At 38.7% G+C, this 12,192-nt stretch overlaps 1 pseudogene; it reads left to right on the top strand.

The window, feature by feature from the left end:
- Window positions 1-8,742: 8,742 nt before the first annotated feature.
- LOC138830000 (activin receptor type-1B pseudogene) lies at window positions 8,743-9,798 on the top strand (annotated as a pseudogene).
- Window positions 9,799-12,192: the final 2,394 nt, after the last annotated feature.

The following is a 12,192-nucleotide window of genomic DNA, read 5'->3' as shown; positions in this document are numbered from 1 at the left end:
TGGTCTCTCTAAAATCGAGGCATGCATATAATTCTCAATAACTATACTGACATTTTCTGGTAAAATAGATTTGTGCCTGGACAAAAGCATAGCACAGAGTCACAAAATGTATTCACTTATAATTCCTTTCCTCATGATATGTAGGTTTCCATTTTCCTGCCATGAACCCATTTGAAAATATGTAAAAATTTAAAAGAAAGGATATGTTTCTTTATTTATAGTGGTCATTACCTCGAAGGGCAGAAATACTCAATCTCTTTATATTGTCAGGTATTTCTTATGTCAGGATAGATTGGACCTTCCTATGTTGATTCTTTGAGACCTCTACAGTCTCTGCACAATCCAAGATAAATAGAAAATGCTGAGATTCACATGTAGAGTATCTTTACCAGAATTTCATGTAAATATTCATATTGAATTACTCCCAAGAACTGTACTTTCATTCACATATTTGTGCAAAGATTGCATATATTATGTAATATCATTCTATAGGAAAAATACCTTGGTCCCAATAGGCATATCAACAGAAACAAAGTTTTCAAAACCATCATATCTTTTTATCATTTTCTGAATTCACATATCTAGCCTATGTCCTAACTATGTTGTCCCAAATTTTTTCCCGTGTATGTCCTCATAAAATGTGCTTGAACCACGATCCCAATTTGCAACAAGAATGTTTTTAGTGTATTAGTCCTTCATGTGCTATACTGTCTGAAAATAAACTATATTTTCAGAAAGAATGTTATGAATAATTCAGTCTGTATGAAAAGTGAAAGACTTTCTGAGAAAGACAAATATTAATTGATTATTGTACTGTTATGTAAAACTGATTACTAAAATTGGCATGACCTTTTTATGTGAATATGTCACATCAGAAATTACAAAAGGTGCAGAAAATAGATTTCTTAGTGTTAATCCCAATGTTATATTAGAAACTTGTAATTTATCTTTGAATCATTATTTTATACTACAATCAATCAATATTTGTGTCCCTTTAATCAATCTGTTGGAACCAAATAGATTTGAGAATTTCAAGATTTCAATTAACATCCAGAGTAACACAAACATTAGGTCCTATTATGCTTTGAAACTCTCATTTGACAATTCTCATGAAACAACTTATCTATAGATTATCAATTTCCGTACCCACTTTTGGACTCCAAACTATACGTTCAAACTTATTTTATATTTCTTCCTGTCAACAATGCTACTAACACACTGAACAATTTCCTCTTATTTTATTACTACACACAAAGTGAAAAAGAATAAAAGAGTGGTATGTACATATAAGCAATGTACAATCAGAAGAAAGATAAAACATCAGAATTTTGCATAATATGAAACATTACACTAAGACATATATCTCCTAATAGTAGCATAATTGCTATGAAATTTAATATATAAAAGAATGGCAGAAGGATGTTAACCCTGTCAGATATTCTGTACCACTATTATCTGTTTCAGTTAACACTAACACAAGTTCATCTTACCTCCCAGGTTCAGGAATTGCAAATCAGCAATCTTTGCCCTATAACCATAACAAGACATATTTCAAGGGATACAGTCTAAAACGTGACAATGCTTGATTGTTTTCCTTCTTTTTTTTAAATTTAATTTTATTTTATTTGAGAACATACTGTACAGAGGGGCTACAATTACATGGGCAGGATAAGGCATACGACAATGCTTGATTTTAAACCCAAATACTAGGGATGATTTCTTCTTTCTTATGGAGGGATCCTGCTTTACTGTTCTCACTCCTATTTACTTTAGGAGGTATCAACCAAATTATACCCTTTTTTTCCACCAACCAAACACTATTTTTGTAGGTTGTATGTCTCTTGGATGTTTCCAGATTATGCAATAATGAACAGATATTATCGTTCTATCTGCATTTTTCCATGTCTTTTTTCCTCATATTTTCTACATTTCTATGTGCGGCACCATCAGAGTGCTCTGTACCGATCAGTTTAGAAAACCACATTATCAAACAAGTATAAACACAAAAGTCACTGATATTCATGTTATAATTTTGAATACAAGAAAATATTCATATTTCTTATTTTTGTGGTTCAGAATCACTGCACATGTGCATTAGAAATTTTGTTTCCATTTAAAACATTTCTAAGAGAAGTTTTCTATGTTTCTGTCCCCATAGTTTCCTTTTTATTCCTTTAACAATTTCCATTAAGATATTCTTATGCAAAATTTCATACCTGATTGCTGGTGGCTCAAACCTCCACTCCTAGCTATTTAAGTGGCTGAGACTATGGAATGGTTGGTCAAATCCACCAAGGGAAGTAAAGTATTATAGAATTTTCTCTCTAATTGACCACCAGAACACCAGAAGCATCACAGTGGCTCAAAGTATTAGAATGCTGGCATTGAACTAAAAGACGTTAGAGATATAGGAAGTGCCCTGATTTCAAACAAAATAACCTATCCAGTTGTTAAACTGGAAATAATAAAAGATGACATTAACTGCTAACAGCTATTACACATCAGTAAATATTAAACAGTGTTTCTAATAATTTGAAGTACGATTTTGAATTGATTCCTTCTGTCATATGACATCAAGGGAAGCTCTACAGAATATGGATAACACATTCTAGGCCTGGAAATATATAAAAATAATTACCACATCATATCTATTTTCATTTAATTTACAATATTATAAAACACCTATAATGCATACTTCCCTCTTTTTTCTGTTTTCCCATATGCTTATTCTGTAGTATCTTTGAGAAAATCCTAGAGGCTTTAGGCTTGTTTCAGAACATAGTTTTAATCCACAGGTCTGATATTATTTTCCTCATATCACATTCAAAGACACAGGTTTCACATACTTTGTATTATTCATTACACTGTGTAAAATATTTCCTAAGTAAAGGTAACTTTGTTAAGACATTTATATTTTCAAACAATTACATCATTTCTTGCTAAATAAACTTCATTGAGAAGAAACGTATACGGTCCTCCATTAACCCTATTCCAGTGGCTGAAATATAATCCAGTTATATTTTTCTGGGAATATTTTTGAGAGACCTAAATACTTCCCTAGTTTAAACAGACCTTCGAAACAAGAGTGAAGTAATGTAACTTCTATGTAGGTATTAACAGTAGGAATGTAGTTTTGGTGAGTTAGATGCAAAGAAGACACAGCAGCACATTACCATCAAAGCCTAGCACAATTCCACTGAATTCTATGATGAAAATAATAGTACACAGAAATAGAATCTTCCCTTTAATCTTTGGGCCAGAAGGGAATATTTCAATTGATACAGCTGGTGTGTTTATGAAGGATCCAAGATCCTGAATGTGAAATGATTATGTCATCGTTTCATTAAGTAAGGTTCTAAACAGAAGAGATACTGGAAGTGACCACTGCAAATGAAATGTCTATTTGATGGAAGGGCTTCTGTTGTCTTTGGTAAGTCTACTTAGCTTTAGCCAATACTTTAATGTGCACATATTACTTTTCATTCTTCCCAACAGTACTTGTTTATGTTATTCCTTTAATTCTTAGATCTAAACACTATTCATATTAAGATCCCTTCTGAATAACAGCTGTTGTCTTCCTTCAAGTTTTTTGTCAAGTTTTCTAGGTTTAATTGAAATACCAGGAGAGTACATGCTAAAGCCTTGATTCAATCATGGAATCACAGCAACAATCATGAAATTTCTGTCCCAATATTCCAACAACTTCCCAAATTTACATTGTAATCTTTGGTAAGAATCTATTTAGCACAATTTCCTAGAACTGATTAATAGAAGGCAGGTAAGTTTTATACTATACTTTTGGAGGCAGAGGAAGAAGGCAGAGGAGAAGCTGGAGGCTAAACAAGCTCTCACACAGAAAGTAGATTAATGTTCCAGTGAACAGTCCTAGGCTAGAGATTCACACCAAGTTTGCCATCACATACAGAGTTTGGCCAGAGAGGGAAAATCCAAGCAGCTGATCAAGGAGGCAGATCTGCGCACTTGGTAGTAGCTGTAGCAGTGGTAGCTGTGGAGGCAGTGGCAGCTGCAGCAGCTCCCATATCAATACAGAGAGTCTGGGACAATGGCACCATATGTGGTGTCTGGGTGGATTCAATTCATCACCAGCAAGAAATGACACAAGCAGAAATCTTCTTCCTGCTAATCACGGACCAGGGATAGCCCAGTAACCAAGAGTCTTATGTGAGTAGAACGCTAATATTCTCACTCCTTCTCATGGAGCAGAAGTGGGAAGGAAGCCCCTACCCCACTACCAGAGAAGATCTCTAGCTTTGTTACTGACAAAGCCCAGGTGAACAGCAACCTCCAACTTAAGGCTTGGAAGAAAACAATAGGAGCGTTTCAGCAGGTGATAGGAAACTTACCTGACCTGAGAGGCTCCACCTAGGGGAAAATCACACCACCAGGGCAGAGAAAGCTCCACCGTTTGAGGGGTGACTTTCTTCACTGGGTAAACAGAGACAGAGTCTGTCCCTCCCCACTGCAGCCTAGACAAATAATTGAAACTCAGTAAACATAAACACTGAGTATGGCTCCAGGCTGGGCTCTGCAAGTTTCAGGAGCTAGTCCTTCATAGAAAAGCTACTGATTGCTGATAGGCCTCTACCCTACCCAGAACCTAGCCTCCTCATAGCAACTCCAAACTAGAGGAAACAGACATTTATCTCAAAGCAGATTTCCTTCTCACTGAACTAGACTGGGAGGAGGATCAAAGAGTCCTGGGTAAAGGAGAGCATTTTTCTGCCTGCTCAAACAAACTGACTTAAGAAACCAATCAAGCCACAGGAAAATGAAACACCCAAAGTAGACCAGAGACTCCACCAAGATGCTGGTTATGGACATAAGGGAGATATAAGATCTTCTCTTCCCCCCCCAAAAAAAATCAAATATTTTGTTTTTCTGCCTATTTTTTTTTAATTTAAAGAAAAGGTTTTTTTTGGGGGGAGGGGTCTGGTTGTGTGGCCTGAACTCTGGGCTTGGCGCTGTCCTTCAGCTCTTCAGCTCAAGGCTAGTGCTCTACCACTTGCGTCACAGTGCCACTTCCGGCTTTTTTAAAATTTTTGCTTATGTGGTGCTGAGGAATCGAACCCAGAGCCTCAGGCATGCAAGGCAAGCCCTCTACAACTGAGCCACCTTCCCAGCCCAAAAGTTTTCTTTTTCTACTTTCATAATTTTTATTTTAGCTGTGTGTGTGTGTGTGTGTGTGTGTGTGTGTGTCTGTGTGTGTGTGTGTATGTGTGTGTGTTTTCAATTTCTTTTGTCCTTTTGTCCTTTTTTTCTTTCTTTTTTGCATTAGTAATTGATCTTATGCTCATCCCCATCAGTGATTATTAGACCTTATCCCTCATTGTATTCCTACTTAATTCAGGAATTTATTATTCAATTCACAACCTCTCAGGTTTAACTTCTTTAATACTAGTTATATATATATATATATATATATATATATATATATATGTAATTTTTACATCTTGCAACTTTATGGTTTTTTATTTTTTCATTTTTTTTCATCTACATCCTCCTCTCATCCTATCTTTTTCTTCTCTTTATATAATTTCTTTATACTTACATAATTTTGTGTTTCATTTTTATTGTAAATTTCTTTTTGTTATTTTTTTCAATCTCTCTCCTTTCATTCTATCCTATCCATTTCCCTCTCTTAGATTAGGACTGGGTAAAATTCATTCTTTCCTCTTATTTCTCCACAGTCCTCTAATCCTATTTTCTCCAGAATTCTCCCTAAACACATTAGTCTCTGTTCCGCTGAATCTCTCTTTGATGTTCTTAGCTTACTAATCCATCGTTGTTTGATGTTGAATGGATTGTATTTGTTGAAGTAGAGTATATCTGCAGCCATTTTGATGGAGCAACTACAAAACTTTGGTTGATGCTTGCCTTAAAATAGTGTTCAAGCACATGACTGGTGTTACTTTCATAACAAAGGGCTAGAACAAGCCAGAGAAACACAGAAAAATCGCAAATCCTGGTATCTCAATTCCCACTCATCATAGTGAGGTGACAGAAGAGCAAATGAATAATCCAGAGGAGAATTCCTAAAAACCTCTACAAACTGGTTGGTGAATGAAAAGATTGAAAACATACATAGGACTCAGTGTGTGCATGATAGGGAGCTAGACAAGACAATCCAACGATTAATATAGAAACTCTACAAGTATGCTGAGGCTAACTAAAAATTAATATGGGAATCTCAGAAGCATGAGAAAGAACATCAAAGATTAATACAGGAATTGTGTGAGCAGGTTGAGAACAATGACACATAACTACAGAAATTGCTTGCATAGTCTGAGAACAGTCAAAGAGAAATACAGGAATTGCAGGAGCATGAGGAACCTAAGCAAAAGGTAATACAGGAATTTCAAGAGCGGGATGAGAATAGGCAAAGATCAATAGAAGTATTGAAGAAATCCATAAACAGACAGCTGAAGGAATCCAGGGAGACTGCAAAGGAATGATAAATGGGCCCATCAGACGGAAAGGAAATCCAAGGAAACCATAACCAATCAACTAAGGGATTTGAGAATAAACAATGAACACCAAATTAAGGAAGTAAAGTAGTTCTTATGAGATCTAAAAACAAAGCTCCAACAACGAATTTGAAGCCATCAAAGCCGATCAATTAAAAGGAAAGGAAATATAAAACAAAGTAGCTTAGACATGTAGCTTAGAATATGCAGTACATTTAATCTTGGGGATTGAAGACAGCCTAGATATTATAGAGCATCAAAGACAAATAAAGGAAATCGATAGAGCTGTTAAAATTTTGGAAGAAACCATCAGAAGATCTAAGATCGAATCTGAGGATAAAGAGTGTAGAGGAGCACCAAGAGACAGAAGTTAAATGTCTAGGAAATTTATTTAACAGAATCTTAGCAGAGAACTTCCCAAATGTGCAAAAAGATAGTCCTATTCAAATACAAGAAGCTTTTAGAACCCCAAATAGATTAAACCAAAATAGGACATACCATAGTTACATTATAATCTACACAGGACCAATTCAGACCAAGGAAAAGATCCTTTACGGTGTCAAGGAGAAAAGATCAATCACCTATAAAGGGAACAATTTTGAATAATTACAGATTTATCAAGAGGCAATTAAATCAAAAAAATCCAGGAATGATCTATGCCATGCCCTAACGACAAAAAACTATTAAACAAGAATACTGTATCCAGCTAAAGTCTCCTTCATTATGGAAGGTCAAATAAAAACCTTCCATAGCAAAGAAAAACTGAAACAATATACCTCAAAAAAAACAAGCTCTACAAAAGATACTTAAAGATATCCTACACATAGAAAAACAACAAGAGCATGATAAAGGCGAAGCAAGAGCACCCAGACTGAAAATCCAAGAATGATAGGAAGAACCCAGTTTTCCCAGCCCCCACATTCAATAACATGGCAGGAATTACCAAATACCTCTCTGTCCTAACTCTAATTATTAGTGGACTAAACTCTCCAATTAAGCAACATAGACTGTCTACTGGCCCAAAACATTTGACAAGATCCAACACACTTTATTATGTGGCCTCTGGAAAAATTAGGAATCCATTGAACATTCTTCAATATAATAAAGTCTGAATATGACAAACCTGTAGCCAGCATTATACTTAATGTAGAAAATGTAAAGCCATTTACTCTAAACTCAGGAACAAGGCAAGAATGTCCACTGTCTCTACTTCTCTTCAATTAGTATTACATTGCCTAACAACAGCTATGAGACAAGTTGCAAACATAAAGGATCCAAATAAGGAAAGACCAGGTAAAATACTCCCTCTTTGCAGGTGACATGAACTTGTATTTAAAGAATCCCATGGACTCCTCTCCCACATTATTCAAGCTGATTTGGAATTTGACAACGTAGCAATGTATAAAATTAACCCTCAAAAATCAATGGCTTTTCGGTTTGCCAACAATGAGAAGAGCATGGCTGAAATCAGGAAAACAACTTCATTTGTAATAGTCCCACAACAAATAAAATACCTAGGAATTAATTTAATGAAAGAAGTGAAGGACCTCTACAATGAAAACTTTAAAACCCTGAAAAAGAAAATCAAAGCAGAACTTCGAAAGTGGAAAATCCTCCCTTGCTCCTGGATTGGAAGGATCAACATTGTGAAAATGGCAATAGTTCCCAAGGCTATCTACAAAATCAATGTGATACCTATAAATATTCCAACCTCATTGTTCAAAAAAATATGAGGCAATCCAAAAATTCATATGGAACAATAAAAGATCCCAAATAGCAAAAATTATACTTAACAGAATGAACAATGCTGGAGCAATATCAATACCAAATTTCAAACTCTACTAGAAAGCCAATACAATCAAAACAGCTTGGTAGTGGCACAAGAACAGATCTCAGGACCAAATGGAATAGAATTGAAAACCCTGAAATGAACTCACATACCTATAGACACCTAAACTTTGATAAGGGAGCTATAAAAAAAGAATGAAAGAAAAAAAGCCTCTTCAGTAAATGGTACTGGCAAAATTGGTTAATCATCCCTAGAAAACAATTCTAGATCCTTATATATCACCCTCCACCAGAATCAAATCCAAATTGACCACCGACCTAGGAGTCAAAGCAGACACTCTGAAAACATTACAGGATGAAATAGGGAAAACATTAGATCTCTTTGCAGAGGCCGAAAATGCCTTTATAGTGGCCCAGAAACACACACACACAAAAAAAAATCAAAGAAAGGTTGGAGAAACTGGATTGCATGAAGCGTGTCCATCACAACCACCAGAGACTGGTCATGGAAGACCCCTCCTGTAAGATTTGTCTCTCCAAAGATAAGATGTTCCAGGAAATTCTATACAATCTCTCTATATCAGCATTTGGCTCAGGGCTACCCCTTTTTGCCAGTGCATGGTGGCCTGAACCATTGTTTTACAAGAGATTATTGGCAAGGGCCGGTTTGGAGAAGTGTGGAGTGGTTTCTGGAGGGGTGGTGACTTGGCTGTGAAATTTTTCTCTTCTCGTGAAGAACGGGCCTGGTTCCATGAAGCAGAGATATACCAGGCAGTGATGCTATGCAATGAAAATATCCTTGAATTTATTACTTCTGTCAATAAAGATAATGGAACCTGGACACAGCTGTAGCTTGTCTCTGAGTATCATGAGCATGGATCCCTGTTTGATTATTTGAACCACTACATGGTTGAGGTTATGATTAAGCTGGCCCTGTCTGAAGCCAGTGATTTAGCACACCTGCACTTGGAGATTGTGGGCACTCAAGGAAATTCTGGAATTGCTCATCGAGACTTAAAGTCAAAGAACAACCAGGTGAAGAAAAATGGCATGTGTTCCATAGCAGACCTTGGCCTGGCTGTGCGTCATGATGCAGTCACTGACACCATTGACATTGCTCCAAATCAGAGGGTGAGATCCAAACAATACATGGCTCTTGAAGTACTTGATGAAACCATTAACATGCAACATTTCGACTCCTTTAAATGTGCTGAGATTTATGCCCTTGGTCTAGTATATTGAGTGATTGCACGGAGGTGCAATTATGGAGGAGTCCATGAAGAGTATTAACTACCATATTACGACAATGCCCTCTGACCCTTCCATTGAGGAAATGCAAAAGATCGTTTGTGACCAGAAGCTATGCCCCAACATCCCCAACAGGTGGCAGAGTTATGAGGCATTGCGGGTGATGGGAAAGATGATGCGGGAGTACTGGTATGCCAATGGCGCAGCTCACCTGACTGCACTGCGCATCAAGAAGACCCTCTCACAGCTCAGAGTGCAGGAAGATGTGAAGATATAACCTCTTCCCTTTCCATGCAGCCTGGGCAGCAAGGATGCCACACAATTGCCGTGTTGAGCTTACAGTGGAGGCCTCTCATTTCTGCCCAGCGCACTGTGGTCAGAGCCCTGGCCCACAACAGGGACAGAACCCGGGAGACTTGCTCAACTCCCCTGTTGGGTTTGAGACACAGATAACCTTTTTATTTACCTCCTGATGGCATAGAGACTCTGAGAGTGAATCATGTGAGAACTCAATGCCACAACTCCAACTGGTTGTTTTGGAAAATCCACACAACATGGTGCATCTAGTACACAGCCAGGAGTAGTGATAGAATGGCCTGCAAGGGGCCAAGAGGGGCTGCACTGTGGCCAGTGCTAAGTAGCACTGCAGTTTTTCCTCCAGGGACCTGCCAACAGTACCCCAAGATTTCCTGGGGAACGGAAGTACAGCCCCTGTCACAGGCAGCTCTGAGGTGTATGTTCCCCTCCTCACATGGACATCTGGAGCAACTGCCAGTAGAGTCACCTGCCAGCTGTCTGTCCAGCCGCCTGTGTATGTGCCGAGGTGCCTGGTCATTGCCTCATCTGTCCTTAACACGTGTGTGTATGTGTGTGTCTGTAGGTGCGCACTTACCTGCTTCAGCTTTCTGTGCATGTGCCAGGAGTGTGGTTGTCCTGCCGTCTGCGTGCTGGTGCCTCAGTGCACAGTGAGCAACATGTAGTTTCCCTGGAGCCCTTACTGGAGGTATTCCCCATTCTACCCCTTCCACGGTAGTCCTCTTTCCAGCATGCTGCTCCGCCCATCCCATGTCAGCCTCTCCTCTTCCTTTTCAGACTGGAACCAAAGCTAGACCAGCTGTCCATGGCAGGAGAGTCTTTTGGTCAAAATGTGAGGGGGAGAATGGGCAGAAAGAATCTTGGCAGAAATCTTGGGTGTTGTGGTCTGCATGAGCTGTGGGAAATGAGCCAGCCCAAGGGTATCATCCTCAAAAGTATCAGCAAGGGCCAAGCAGTCGGAAGTTAGTTCTTGGGACTCATTAGAATGTCACATCTCTCTATCCCATCCCAGATTCTACAAACGGCAGTGTATATTTTTGGTGGTGGTGGGTTTGAGGTGGGGAAAGGAAGAACGGGGCACTAAGTGGGAGGGAGGCTGGACCTTTGAGCTGGATTATCTAATCAGGGTGGAGGGAAGATGAGAGATTTGCATCTACTTCAGGGGCATTGCTAATGGGAACAGCCTGAGCTGAACATGTTATTTAACCTAAGTATAGTATTTAATGAAGTCTAGAAGCACTGTTGTGGGTGGTGATTTGGTTAGCATATCTTAGGTGTATAATAATTTTGAAGCCATAATTTTAACTGGAGTGGTTTGATTTATTTTATTGTTATTTTATTTTATTGGGAGGGTATGGATTTTAACTTTTTTTAAAATGTTAAGTTTTTGTAAAAGGAAAACCATCTCTATGTGATGATTACCTCTTGATCTATTTTAGTTTGTTTTGAAGAAATCCCTGAAAAATATTTTTTTTCAATCATACGCGCATAGCTAAATCACACTGGAAATATTTGTCCTTGCACCTAAACCTGTTCCCACTCAGCAGTAAGATGTCCTCTTTGCCCTGGGGGCATGGTGTCTCTTGAATTTTGTCTCTCCCTTCCCCCCTCTGAGTACCCTTACCTTTTGTGTTTGTGTGACTCCAGGCATTGGCTCAACAAATGAGAGTCAAGAGCTGGCTGAGTACCAATGCTGGCTGGGGCTGGAAATTCCTCTGTTTTGGACTAGACAGGCTTAGGTGCTGCTCTTGGAGCACTGAACAGGGAGCTCAGTCAAGTGACTTCCTGCTTTGAAACCAGATGTTTTTGTGCTTGGATCTGAGAGCTTTTGAGCCTGGAATTGTCTTAAATAAGACCACTGAGGAGAGAAGATTCCCATATCCCCTCTGCAGATACTACTGGTGAGCAGCAAGGCCTGAGGTCTAAAACACAAGTGGACACCCTCCAAAGCACTGCATACATCTTGAGCCCCTTCTGCCTGGGGAGGCATGTTATGTGTACAGTTCCCTGCCAAAGTTTGGGAGGAGGGACAGAGAGCCCTCCCCTGCCCTTGGTTGTCCTGCACTCCTGGCCTTCGTATTTATTTTCCCCATGTTTCACTTCTATTTTTGCATCAAAAGAGATCTTCCTCTAATCCTTTGGGCCAATTTATTGGCCACCGATTAATTTTCCTTGAATAACAATTTGTCATTTAGGGGACCTTCTTTACCCATCCCTGCTGACCTCCCACTGACATACCAGCCCTGCAGCAGAATCTTGGTGTTACAAGTGATGATGAACTTAAGACTCCACTGCCTTGGTCACAGGTAGCCTCTGAGATCCACCAGCATGTGTCCACCTGGTGACCCCAAAGTCA

This window comes from Dipodomys merriami, unplaced genomic scaffold (genome assembly GCF_024711535.1).
Source record: "Dipodomys merriami isolate MVZ:Mamm:240054 unplaced genomic scaffold, mDipMer1.0.p SCAF_18, whole genome shotgun sequence".
In the NCBI taxonomy this organism is placed as follows: Eukaryota; Metazoa; Chordata; class Mammalia; order Rodentia; family Heteromyidae; genus Dipodomys; species Dipodomys merriami.
The sequence above is the reverse complement of the archived record's forward strand: the minus strand, read 5'-3'. Positions and strand labels throughout refer to the sequence as shown.